Raw genomic sequence first — 14276 nt, 5'->3', positions numbered from 1 at the left:
GTTCTTTGATTGGTGAAGACGGCCCTGAGTGTCCTCTGGGTGGGGACATCAAGCCCAGAAAAGACATGGTCGGAGCTGGGTGTGTGCTGACTTGAATCCTGGATATTGCCTCATGCAGGAAGTCTCCACCATCCCCAGCCCTCACCTCTGCCTGTCCTCTTTCTGGGACACTGTGCCCACGCCCACCACCTGTCCCCAGTTTCCTCTCCTGTCCTCCTCTCCATCCTCACTTCTCAGGACCCAGGGTTCTTCTCACACTCAGAACTTATGAGTTCCCGCCCCATTCGGGAAAAACCGGATGACATCCCTGCCTGGGACCATGGGGGCTTTTTTATTCCGAGGGACAAAGTTTGCGCCTGCTTGGTCTGTAGGTCTAAGTGAAGGGAAGTGAAAGTCGCTCAGTTGTGCCCAACTCTTTGCGACCCCATGGACTATATAGTCCAAGGGATTCTCCAGGCCAGAATACTGGAGTGGGTAGCCTTTCCCTGCTCCAGGGGATCTTCCCAACCCAGGGATCGAACCCAGGTCTCCCACATTGCAGGCGGATTCTTTACTAGCTGAGCCACAAGGGAAGCCCTGTTCTCAAATCTGTCTGAAACTCACTCCCTGTTTTTCGAAGGATGAGCTCCATTTCGTCCTACCAAAGCTTCTTGATTTGTTTCTGTTGAACTCTTTTGTCTCCAATCTTCCCCTCAGTATTCCCCTCCCTCCACTTGATATTCAGGTCACCAAGGTTTCAGGCCACATCTGCGCCAGTCCAGAGATGAACTCTCCTCTACGCGCCCTTAGCTGGCCAATAAAGGAGCTCCCTGAAGGCTTGTACATGGAGCTCCTGTTACTGGGAATTGTCCTTCCAGGTCCTCGGAGGGTTCTCAGGCTAAGCCAAGTGATTCCTGGAAGAAACATGTCCATCCCTGGTGGCTCTGGGCCTCTAGCTGCATGGCCTAGTGTGTGTGTGTCTATACACACACACGCGCGGGTGTGTGTATGCCTATCACCAGGGACTAGCATTTTTCACCAGCATCAAAAGACTCACCAGCATCAAAAGACTCACCAGCATCAAAAGACTGACCCATTTTCCACAACCACCTTCTTGCAGCTGACGAAGCCTTTGTTCTGTTTGTGTGGGAGACCTGAAATGCATCTCCAGCAGGCCGAGTTGCTTTTCAGAGAGGTGCTGGGGGCTTAGCAGGTGGGAAGGAAGCTTGCCCATGGCTCTCCTGTAAACCTCACTTCCTTTCTTCCTGGAAAATTGGTAAGACTCTGGTTTCCTCTTTCTCAGTGATAATGTAAGCCCTCTCTTTAGACATAAAGTTGACGGGCACAATGGAAATACCCTGAAAACATCACTCCTTGCTGGTACCTGCGATTCAGGCCTGTGAATGCCCCCATTCTTGGTGGTGGTGGACGCCTCGCAGGCACCAGGCTCAGCTCTTGCACATGGCAGAGAGCCTCAAGGAAAGACAAGCCCAGTGCACTCAGCATTTGCCGAGAGCCTACTAAGTCCCAGAAGTGGAATTTGTTTTAGTCCATTTGTAAAATTTCATTGCACTTACAATAAAAACTGTTGCTTTAACTCTTGAACTATTCCATGCACGTGGACCCACCAGGAGTCTCAGCCGGACCAGCCCCGCTTTCTTCCAGCAGCTGGCATTGTGCCCCTCTTACCTGTCTTAAATCTCTAGCAGCTGTTGGACACATATAAAATTCATCCGTTTGCATTGAACAAAGCGAAAGGACAAGACTAACGTTTAAACCGTTAGCTGTATACTGCCTTTCTGAAGGAAAACCTCATCCCCGGATCTCGGTCTCAGCTTTTTCTTGACCATGCAGTGAGTGTTGTGGGAATTAATATGAATGTTATTTCCCTGTTTCTCTGGCTGTTTTTGTTCTTACAGTGTTGATCTGATCTGTAGGCGAGCACATCAGAATGAAGGACATATCAAACATTGTTTAGAAGGTGATAAACAGGCTTGTTTGGGGGAATCTGTCGGCGACGGAATGAAACACCAACACTCCAGAGTGGTTTAAATCTTTATATTTTAACACTTGCTTCTTCCAGCTGCTTAATTTTATATCTTTTGTACAACCCCCTACAGGGCAAGCTGCCAAGCACTATGATTCAGAGACTATACAGTGCGCAGGCGCAGGGCGAGATAACCTTTACCTTGGCTTATTTACTGCAGCTAAGACTTTGTTTGGGGGAACTTCCTTATCAACTTAGAATCCGTTTTGTCCCAAGGTCTGTTCCTTTTGAGGAATCAGAGAAACATCCTTGTGTGTAAGCAATGTTCTTTTCCCATGGGAACAAACAGGATTTTTAGCTGAGCATCTCGTTAGCAAGCACTTCTCAATCTTCTTTAAACCTAGTTCCCTACACTGGGCAGAACATCTCGTTTGCAAGAATGTCCAGCCCTGGTTGAGAGTCTCGTTTGCAAGCACTTCTCAACCTTCTTTAAGCCTAGTTCCCTACATCTCCCCCTTTCTTTTCTTGTAGATGCTGAATAAGCGCTTGAATACGCAAAGCTTCTTCTTTCAATTGTTTCCCTTTTCGCCAGCGCCGGTAGACTATAAAAGCAATAAAACATAAAGCAACAATTAACAAAGTATTCACAAAGGATGTTGTTAACAGTGTAGATACATGCCCTAAAGGATTAAGGTTGTCTAATCCTTCTTGAAGACTTTTCAGTATATCAGAACCAAGAATATCAGGCAGCGTCTTACTAAAAGTTGACAATATAGTTTGTTCCAATTCCATAATTTCAGCAGTTAAATTCTGGTGTCCCACTAAAGACCTTTTCACCTTTTTCCAACCCTCACTCATATTAAAGGGAACAGGGGTTACACATAGGCGAGATGAGTTCCAATCACATTTTAACACACTCTTTGTAGCTAACACAGTCACTTGATCTCCTAACCAGGAAACTGTGTGTTGTAAATTCAATACATCAGTAGCCAATTGAGCGTCCAAATCATGCTGTTGTTGCCACAATAAATGAGCATCTTTATGCCATTCCCTGACAAAATCAGCAGTCTGTATGCCTTGATGCAAAGCAAGACCTGCTACAGTTGCTGTTGCTGTTACTGAAGCCATGGCAAGAACTGATGCGATGACAATGCCAAGCATTCTTCGAGATCGATGGAGAAGAGTTTGTACAGCATTCACAAGATGAGTGACAGCAAGAGTCCAACCAAGGTCGAGTAAGATTAACAGGCAACCAAAGTTCAGTCCGTGCTTTCACAATGACCAAAGAATAATTACTGGAATGGACCATCTTGTTTTCAACATTTTCCCACCAAGAACGATTTATACATTGAGTCAAGTTACAATCAGAACATGATATAACTCCCAAAATTTCATTCCAAATCCATTGCCCATACAGTAAGGAATAAGGAAATTTTACACATGCTATAGCAGAGTAAGATTTATTAATATGCAAATGAACTTGAAATGGCCCCTTAGTGATATCACACCTTTTTCCCCCTTTCTTATTTTTTTAATGTATTTTTGAAGAGTCTGATTAGCTCTTTCAATTATAGCTTGTCCTTGACTATTATAAGGAATACCAAAAGTGTGCTTAATATGATATTGTTCTAAAAATTGAGATAATTTAGAGGATTGATATGCGGGAGCATTATCAGTTTTTAATTCTATAGGTATGCCCATAATAGCAAAACAAAATAGTAAATGAGTAATAACAGAATCTGCCTTTTTTGAACTTAAAGCTGTAGCCCATTGAAAATGAGAATAAGTATCTATAGTATGATGAACATATTTCTGTTTGCCGAATGAAGAAATAAAAACAACATCCATTTGCCAAATTTGGTTAGATTGTAGTCCTCTGGGATTTACTCCAGGAGGGGCAAAGGGCAAAATAAACGGTGCACATATGGAACAAGAACGAACAATGCGTTGAGCTTGTTTTCGTGTTAACGAATAAGTTTTTTGTAACCCTTTAGAATTAGTATGATGTAAACAATGTTCTTGTGTTGCAGACTGTAAAGGATAAAGTAAGGCATCAATATTTGCATTTCCTTGAGATAATGGTCCGGGGAGAGAAGAATGAGCTCGTATATGAGTAAAAAAGACAGGGTTAGTTCGCCTAATTAATAATTGTTGAACCTGAAAAAATAATTTATCAATATTAGTTTTTAAAGTTACCGGTAAAGTGGCTTCAGGAAGATAAATACATGAAAAGACTGCATATTTAGAATCAGAAACAATATTAATAGGAATATCAAAAAAATCCTGTAATGCCAAACAAATGGCCCAAAGTTCAGCAGGCTGCACAGAAGAAAAGGAATGTGGAACAACTTTAGAAGTAGTATCAGTCCAATAGCCAGCAGTATTTTTATTGGCATCTGTAAAAATAGTTTTTTCTTCAACTGGAATATTAGATATAGGAGATTTACAAACCATTGATGTATGTCGAAGGAAATCTATCATTTTAGATTGAGGATATTGATTAGAAAAAGTCCCTGAATAAGATGCAAGAGCTATCTGCCAATTTTCATTAAACTGTAAGCAATTAGAAATTTGGGTGGAAGTAAGTTGAGTAATAATTGTTTGAGGGTCACTTCCAATTAACTGAATAATACGGCCTCGACCTTTCAAAATAAGGAAAGCAATTCTATCCGTATAAGTAGTAAGCTTTTTTGTATAATTATTGGGTAAAAATACCCACTCAATCAACCCTGCAGATTGAGCAATAACTCCAGTAGGAGAATAGGGAGTATGGAACACTATGAAATATATAGGTTGATCCTGTTGTAGATAAGTAAGAAACCCTTCATTCAACCGTTGCTCTACAAAGTGTAATTCCTCTTTTGCTTGAGAAGTAAGAGATCGAGGACTGTTAAGAGCAGTATCACCCTCTAAAGTAGAAAATAAATGACGCAATTGATGTGTAGGAATCCCTAACATGGGACGTAACCAGTTAATATCACCCAAAAGCTTCTGAAAATCATTAAGAGTTTTTAAATTATCTCGTCTAATTTGGACCTTTTGAGGTTTTATTTTTTGTCGTTCCAAAATAGCACCTAAATATGAAATAGGAAATTCAGTTTGAATTTTTTCAGGAGCAATTTGAAGATTAAAATCACTTAAAGCTTTCTTTACATGAATAAAAAATGTATCTCGTTCCTCTTTACTAGGAGCTGCCAATAGAAGATCATCTATATAATGATAGAGAAGACAATTAGAAAATTGTTGTCTCACAGTAATAAGAGCACGATTAACAAACTCTTGACAAAGTGTAGGGCTATTAATCATTCCTTGAGGCAACACTGTCCATTGATAACGTTTTACGGGCTGCCCATGATTATACACTGGAATAGTAAAAGCAAATTTATTTCTATCTTTTATTTGCAAAGGAATATTAAAAAAACAATCCTTCAAATCTAAAACCATCAAAGACCAATCCTGTGGAATCAAAGCAGGAGAAGGGAGACCTAATTGCAAAGCCCCCATAGGTTCTATACATTTGTTAACTGCCCTTAAATCAGTTAACATTTTCCATTTACCAGATTTTTTCTTAATGACAAAAACAGGAGAATTCCAAGGAGACGTAGAAGGTTCAATATGGCCAGACTGAAGCTGTTCTTTTACTAATTGTTCTAAAGCCTCGAGCTTCACTTTTGGAAGCGGCCACTGCTCAACCCATTTAGGGACATTAGTTAAACATTTCAATGGGAGAGCTCGAGGAATCTGAGCAGTGGCTACAAGTTTTTCGACGAGATGGTGAGCGTTGTTCCTAAAGAAAATAAAAGATCTCTTCCCCAGATATTAATAGGTATATTAACAATGTAAAAAGAAATAGATACTTTTTTTTCATTAGACAATTGGCATGACAAAGGTTGAGTGCTTCTCCACACATCTGCTATTGATCCTAAGCCTGTTAAAACAAGAGGAATTTTTTTTTTTTTTTTCAGTCATTAGGCCACTGCTGGAGAGAAATAACCAAAACATCTGCTCCTGTATCCACTAATCCTTCAAACTGTATACCTTCAATAATCAGTGACATTAAAGGACGAGAGTCATTAATAAGCATTTCCCAAAATATACTTTTTCCCGTACTTCCAAAACCACCGACTCTCTCTCCCTACTTCAGCCTTGTCAGCAGCTACTAGAAATAGGGAGGCGTAAGGTGGTGCAGAAGGGTTAACAGCCTTGGAAGTTCATTTTTTATTTAATAAAACCTTTCAAAAGGCAGCAGTCATTGCCTCTACAGAATCTGAATCCTCCCCAGAACTCACATCTCTATCTGGCTCAGTGGATGAATCTGTACTATCATCTGGAGGTTTGGGCGGAGGCCGAGGTGAAGCCCCCGTCCTCAAAATAACATGAGGCGGCCTCACTATCAGCAGCCATTAATTTTAAAGCCTGTGTTATAATGTTACATAGAGTCCACAGCCTTAAAGGAATCACATTTCCTTTTTGATGCTGCCTTCTTAACTCTTTTTGCACCACTTTCCATTCCTTCAAATTCAGCTGTACTTCTGTTTGATATTGAAACCAATAACAATGCTGCTCTATAAGACAGAATAACTCACTCAAGCGGCGAGTAGACGTTTTAATTCCTATAGAATGCAGGAGCCCCTTAACCAGCTCCATATATTGTGACTTTAAAGACGGGGAATTCTCCATAGTTTTTTCTTTTTCTTTTTTCTTTTTTTTGTTCTTTTTCTCTTATTTTTCTTATTTTCTCGAAAGTCCCCCTTTCAGCGTTTTGCTCCGGGGTGCTCTCCCTTTCGGATTTTTATTTTTCTCTTTTTCTCGAAAGTCCAGTCCCCCTATCAGCCTTTTGCTCCGGGGTGTTTACCCTTTCGGATTTTTATTTTTCTCTTTTTCTCGAAAGTCCCCCTATCAGCCTTTTGCTCCGGGGTGTTTACCCTTTCGGATTTTTATTTTTCTCTTTTTCTCGAAAGTCCCCCTATCAGCCTTTTGCTCCGGGGTGTTTACCCTTTCGGATTTTTATTTTTCTCTTTTTCTCTCTTTCCCGAAAGTCCCCCTTTCAGCCTTTTGCCCCGGGGTGCTTACCCTTTCGGATTTTTATTTTTCTCTTTTTCTCTATTTCCCGAAAGTCCCCCTTTCAGCCTTTTGCTCCGGGGTGCTTACCCTTTCGGATTTTTATTTTTCTCTTCTTCTCTATTTCCCGAAAGTCCCCCTTTCAGCCTTTTGCCCCGGGGTGCTTACCCTTTCGGATTTTTATTTTTCTCTTCTTCTCTATTTCCCGAAAGTCCCCCTTTCAGCCTTTTGCCCCGGGGTGCTTACCCTTTCGGATTTTTATTTTTCTCTTTTTCTCTATTTCCCGAAAGTCCCCCTATCAGCCTTTTGCTCCGGGGTGTTTACCCTTTCGGATTTTTATTTTTCTCTTTTTCTCTCTTTCCCGAAAGTCCCCCTTTCAGCCTTTTGCCCCGGGGTGCTTACCCTTTCGGTTCCGTCGAGCCCCACGTTGGGCGCCAGATGTCGGCGACGGAATGAAACACCAACACTCCAGAGTGGTTTAAATCTTTATATTTTAACACTTGCTTCTTCCAGCTGCTTAATTTTATATCTTTTGTACAACCCCCTACAGGGCAAGCTGCCAAGCACTATGATTCAGAGACTATACAGTGCGCAGGCGCAGGGCGAGATAACCTTTACCTTGGCTTATTTACTGCAGCTAAGACTTTGTTTGGGGGAACTTCCTTATCAACTTAGAATCCGTTTTGTCCCAAGGTCTGTTCCTTTTGAGGAATCAGAGAAACATCCTTGTGTGTAAGCAATGTTCTTTTCCCATGGGAACAAACAGGATTTTTAGCTGAGCATCTCGTTAGCAAGCACTTCTCAATCTTCTTTAAACCTAGTTCCCTACACTGGGCAGAACATCTCGTTTGCAAGAATGTCCAGCCCTGGTTGAGAGTCTCGTTTGCAAGCACTTCTCAACCTTCTTTAAGCCTAGTTCCCTACAGGAATCAGAGACCAGCGTGATGAACAAAGTCAAGGAAAGAGACTGAGATTGGTGGGGAGGGGGTCAGGGCCTCTGATGTTTGATCGTCAAAATAGTCCCCGGGGGGCTTCCTGGCGGTCCAGTGGTTAGGATTCCACGCTTCCAATGCAGGGAGCATGGGTTTGATCCCTGGTTGAGCAATGACGATCCCACATGCCATAGGGCTCAGCCATAAAAAAGGAACCCCAGAATGTGGCCCTAGAAAGGGGTTGGATAAGTGGGCTGTGGGGACCAGCAGATGTGGGAGTTGAAGGTCTCTCAGGAGATGCAACCCTGAGCAGCTTTGGTTTGTTTTTATTTTTTTTCTTATCCTGCAAATGTGTGTGGTGTATACTATGCAGAATGGTGGCTTGGGTTTCATACTTCACATGGCCAAAAAGTCCGGAGTGACCAACTTTCCACCGAGTGGCCTGTGAGATTCCTCAAGGGATGGTGAGAGGGTGGGGGCCAGCTCTGGCTCCTCGTGTTGTCGGCTGAGCTTCAGCAGAGGCTGACTGGTCCAGCCTCGAGGGGCAGGAGCTCGTGCCGCTGGGCCCAGGCCATCCTATTTCCCGCCACTGCGGCTGACTTCTGAATGGCCAATGGCAGGGGCATGTTGACTTCAACTGGTCAAACCATTTGTGTGCCTGGTTGGTCATTGCCTATTCCTGGTGGGTGTTCCTGGTGGGTGTCAGTGTGGGAGACAAAGGTCTTCAGTCATGACACTCACCAGGGACGATCGACACACATGCCCCTCCACGAGACTCCTTGCCCTCAATCTTTGCATCCTTCCAGGCCCAGACTGGTGGGAGCCAAGCCTTTAGTCACTGTCCATGGGTTTGAATAAAGTCAAGTCACTTCCCTCTCTACACACAATGAATGGCTAGTTATGCTCCCCAAGGGTGGTGAGCAGAATCATGACCTTTAAAGATTTTCACGTCCCAATCCCTAGAACCTTTGAATATGGCCAAAGGGACTGTGCAGATGTCTTAAGCTGAGGATTTTTTCCCAAGCATGAATTTTATTTTATTTGTTATTGTAAACTTTTTATTTTATATTGGAGCATAGCTGATTAACTGTTGTGATAGCTTCAGGTGAACAGTGAAGGGACTCAGCCATACATACATATGTATCCATTCTCCCCAAAATGCCCCTCCCATCCAGGCTGGCACATATCAGTTGAGGATTTTGAGATGAGAGGGCGATCTCGAGTTACCTGGGCAGGCTCAACTGAATCATGTGTGTGCACGCTAAATCACTTCAGTCACGTCCGACTCCTCATGTCTCTAGCCCACCAGGCTCCTCTCTGCATGGGATTCTCCATGCAAGAATACTGGAGTGGGTTGCCATGCCCTCCTCCAGAGGATCTTCCCGACCTAGGGATCGAACCAGGGATCAATGCAGCATCGCTTGCATTGGCAGGCAGAGTCTTTGCCACCAAGCCACCTGGGAAGCACCAACTTAATCACAAGTGTCCTTAAAAGTTAGACGTGGAGATAGGAGAGTCAAAGTCAGAGAAGGCGCGACGACGGAAGCAGAGGCTGAATGACGTGGCAGCTGGAAAGGAGTCACTAGCCAACAAGCCCAGGTGGCTTCCAGGAGCCGGAAAAGTCAGGGAAGTGGATTCTCCCCGAGTCTCCAGAAAGAACACAGCCCTCACAGCACCTGGATTTTAGCCCAGCGAGACCCGTTTGGGATTTCTAACCTCCAGGATTGTATGATGCTAAACTTACATTGCTTTAACGTTTGCGGAAATTTGTCACGGCAGCAACAGTGAGCAAATGCATCAAGTGTCTCCTATCTGGGAGAGTGGGATGACTTCCTTTCACCTCTGCCTTTCAGAGACAGCTGAGAGAGGCTGGAGTGTGGCAGCTGCTGTTCTCAGGCACCTTCTGCCAACCCGCTCCTGTGGGAAACGCAGCTCCCATCCTCCTCTGTGGACGGAGCCACCCCAACCCAACACGGCAATAAGCGGAGTTGAGGTATGGCAATGGGGACAAGGGCGGTGGGTGATGTGAGGGTCTGGGTTTAGGTGGTTTACTTTTAAAAAAATATTTTTTGTTTGTTTATCCATGTCACGTCTTAGTTGCATCATGGAGGATCATTTTTGGGGGCACAGGGACTTTCAGTTGTGGAATGCGGGCTCAGTAGTTGCGTCACACAAGCTCACTTGCCCTGCAGCTTTGTTCCCTGATCAGGGATTGAACTCGAGTCCCTGTATTGCAAGGCAGATTCTTAACAACTGGATGGCCAGGGAAGTCCTTTATGTGGTTTGCTTCTGTCCTCTGGCCTTGCTTGTGCCCTCTCCTGAGGTACCACTTCCTTCTTCCAGGGGTTGCTGTTGGCTGTGCCTGACCATCTGACTTGCAGGGTCTGGTGGCATGGTGACCGCTTGGCATTTCGAGGTCAGGTGCTCCATCTCTGCTGGGGCACAGAGGCACGCCGGCAGCCGTTGGTTTTGGCTGCAGGTAGCCTGTGGCCATGCTCCAGGACCCTAGGCTTCTGTGATTCTCCTTCAGGGGCTTGTCATAATATTACCACAGACTTAGTCCATCCCAGAGGAAACCAGTCCTGAATATTCATTGGAAGGACTGATGCTGAAGCTGAAGCTCCAATACCTTGGCCACCTGAGGCGAAGAGCTGACTCACTGGAAAAGAGCCTGATGCTGGGAAAGATTGAAGGTGGGAAGAGAAGGGGACGACAGAGGATGAGATGGTTGGATGGCATCACCGATGCGATGGACATGGCTTTGAGTGGACTCCGGGAGTTGCTGAAGGACCAGGAAGCCTGGTGTGCTGCAGTCCATGGGGTCGCAAAGAGTCGGACATGAGTGAGCGACTGAACTGAACTGAGTGCTTTAAAGGAACGCGGCTTCTTTTCCCAGCATACCTCTATAACCATAGCACCTTCCAGATTGCATGGCGTAAGTGGTAGGGATGGTTGTACCACAGCCTGCATCTGGTAGAATTTTCCGGTTCTGTGACCCACTCAGAGCTGTGCTGGGACTCCCAGAGCCACTGGGTAAACGCTGCTTCTGTTGTTGTGGTTGCTTAGTCGTGTCCAGCTCTTTGTGACCCCAAGGACTGCAGCTTCCCCTGTCCTTCACTAACTCCCAGTTTGTCCAAGTTCATGTCCATTAAGCTGGTGATGCCTTCCAATCATCTCATCCTCTGTCACCCTATTATCCTCCTGCCTTCAATCTTTCCCAGCATCAGGGTCTTTTTCAATGAGTCGGCCCTTTGCATCAGGTGGCCAAAGTATTGGAGTTTTGGCGTCAGTCCTTCCAATGAATACTCAGGGTCGATTTCCTTTAGTGCTGACTCGTTTGATCTCCTTGCTGTCAGGAGACTCTGAAGAGTTCTTCTCGAGCACCACAATTCAAAAGCATCGAATCTTCAGCAATCAGTCTTCTTTATGGTCCAAGTCTCATTTCCATCCATGACTACAGGAAAAACCATAGCTTTGACTAGATGGACCTTTGTCGGCAAAGGTATTCAGGCATTATTCCTGTGTGCAGCTCGTGCTGGCTCCAGAATCCAAAGAGGCTACCAGGCATTGCGGGTCCTTGTTAGTGGTGCAGAGTACGAGATTAGTATCTGTCCTTTCTTTTGGAGCAGACTTTTGCTATGCTCTAAAACACTGGACTCTTAAATGCTGGCATTTCAATATCCTGAATCATCCCATGATATCTCCCCCACCCTCTGCAGCAGGCAGATCTTACCAAAGTCTCTGATGTATTTTCCTCTTGCTCATCCAGCTTAATTAATATAATATCATCAATAAGCTGGACCACTATGATGTCACGCTGAGTGCCCAGACAGTCCAGACCATGTTCAGCAGAGGGAAAAGAGTTAACATAACCCCAGGGCAAGACCATCAGTGTGTCCTCTTGTCCTTCCTAAATGAATGTGAACTGGTCCTCCTTCTTAGTAGGGATGGAAAAGTGTGGACCGTGGATCTGAGGACGTGCTGACCTGCTCTAGCAAAGACGCCATGGCTGGGGCCACTGCTCGCTTGGGTTTGCAGTTGCCCACTGTCATTGTCCAGGATCCATCTGAATTTTATAGGAGCTAGACTGATAAATGGATATGTGATGGGGAGGATGATCCATTTTAAGACTGGGGTAGGACCCATTCACATAACCGTCCACTCACGCCAGCATACAGTATCCTTTGGGTTCACCCTTGTGGCTCAGTTTGGGGAGGGGCCATATCGGGGGCTCCCACACAGCCTTCCTCACTGCTGTGGCTCTTTCTCCTCAGTCTAAGGACCTGGCCAACACAGGGCTTATCCCACCTGGTGATATGTCCATTTCGACTGTGCGTTTAAGAGCTCGGGAAATGATGACCAGCTGGGTCAATAGATTCAGAGGACCTCACAAAATCTGAACAAACCTAAACCTAACCTAAGCAAACCTTGGTCCAGACTCTGTTTATCACCGACCCTGAATGCCCTCATTCTAATAGGGGTCAAGATGGTGCTTCAGGTCCCCTGGCCCTGTATATATATATCCTCCCCCAGTGTAACATTACCTGGATGAGTGAACTTTGGTCCGTCTGGAGAAAGACCGCTCAGGACTGCAACCGTATACAGTGGCAGTGATGGGAATCGGGGCTTTCCATCAGTCAGTGGGGTCCAAGTCTGAAAAGGAAGGGACTGAGGCATTTTGTTGGAGGCAGATACTCTAAACCTCTGAGCTGCCTTTCTTTGATTGCTTAAACCTTGTTGACTGCCCGTCCGTCTGGCCCCCAGGACGCTGTGCTCTGTTAGGCATTTTCATAGCTGTCTGCATGTCAGCCCCTCCTGGCTGCCACCCCAGCATATCTGCCTTGTTTCTGATCTTTCAGCATCGCTACCTGGCGTCTATTGTTCTGAGAACCCAGCATCCCCTTTGTTAGCAGGGAGCCCAGACTTATAACAGCATCTCCTGCCACAGCTGAGTACATGCCTCACCAGCCATTGCTGCGGTAAAAGAAGTGATCCTGGGCACTTCCCTGCTGGTCCAGTGGCTAAGACCCCACACTCCCAATGCAACGGACCCAGTTTTGATCCCTGGTCAGACAAAGCTATGGCAAACCTAAACAGCATACTAAAAAGCAGAGACATCATTTTGCTAACAAATATACTTCCAGTCAAAGCTGTGGTTTTTCTGGTAGTCATGTACAGATGTGAGAGTTGGGCCATAAAGAAGGCTGAGTGCCAGGAATTGATGCTTTAAAACTGTGGTGCTAGAGAAGACTTTTGAGAGTCCTTTGAACTACAGGGAGATCCAACCAGTCCACCCTAAAAGGAAATAAGCCCTGAATATTCACTGGAAGGACTGATGCTAAAGCTGAAGCTCCAATACTCTGGCCACCTGTTGCGAAGAGCTGACTCACTAGAAAAGACCCTGATGCTGGGAAAGATTGAGGGCAGGAGGAGAAGGGGATGACAGAGGATGAGATGGTTGGATGGTATCACCGGCTCAATGGACATGATTTTGACCAAATTCTGGAAGATAGTGAAGAGCAGGGAAGCCTGGCATGCAGCAGTCCATGGGGTTGCAAAGAGTCAGACACAACTGAGCAACTGAACAACAACAGGGAACTAGAGGCCACACGGCACAGCAGAGAGTTTGCATACTGCAGCTAAGAGATCTCACATGCCTCAACTAGGACCCAGTACAGCCAAAATACATAAGTAAACAAACAAGTTAATTAACAAAAAAAAAGAGCTCCGCCAGGACCTTCCGAGGAAGCAAGTCAGCTGGTGGGCTTGCTGGCCTTGCTCTATCGACTCTAGCTGGTCTGCTTCTCTGAGCCCTCCAGCCTTTCCTCCACCATCTCCCGTCGCGGGGCCGGGGGCTTTCCTTCAGTTGGTGAAGGCCACGGCTTTGTGTAGGCTTTCAAGAACCATGCAAAGAGCTCACATGGTTAGTTCCATCTCCCAGGGCCCTTGCCAGGGTCATAAATCCTATGTTGGGAAAGTCCTCCTGTTTTGACCAACTCACCCTCATCCAGCTCTGCATCCCGTCCCCTGCAGAGGGCATGCGGGGATGAGTCCCACGTGCGGTCTCCAGGCTCTGCTGGGTCCTGCCGTTCCTGTGGGGTCTAGCCCCTTCCTCCCTTAGCGGGCCCAGACCGGAGATGTTGTGACTTGACCCTAGTGAGTGGTCTGGCTCCAGCAGGGGGCTAATGGGGGAAGACCCTGAGAAAGGTGTGTGTTGTCTTTCATGCAGTGACCTCTGTGTCGTCTTCGAGAAAAGGGGAAATGCTAGCCCTTGGCAGGGAGGAGTGGGCCACTTCTGTAAGACCAGAAGATTCCGG

At 45.6% G+C, this 14276-nt stretch overlaps 1 long non-coding RNA gene across 1 annotated transcript; it reads right to left on the bottom strand.

The window, feature by feature from the left end:
- Positions 1 to 2022: 2022 nt before the first annotated feature.
- On the bottom strand, positions 2023 to 13848 carry LOC138414774 (uncharacterized). The gene is made up of 3 exons (XR_011246967.1): positions 12504 to 13848; positions 7430 to 11535; positions 2023 to 5894 (listed from the first exon to the last, which is right to left on the bottom strand). It is a non-coding gene; the product is annotated as an uncharacterized lncRNA (long non-coding RNA).
- Between the last annotated feature and the right edge of the window lie 428 nt (positions 13849 to 14276).

The sequence above is a fragment of the Ovis canadensis genome, chromosome 1 (assembly GCF_042477335.2).
Source record: "Ovis canadensis isolate MfBH-ARS-UI-01 breed Bighorn chromosome 1, ARS-UI_OviCan_v2, whole genome shotgun sequence".
In the NCBI taxonomy this organism is placed as follows: Eukaryota; Metazoa; Chordata; class Mammalia; order Artiodactyla; family Bovidae; genus Ovis; species Ovis canadensis.
This window is presented reverse-complemented; position numbering and strand designations above follow the sequence as displayed.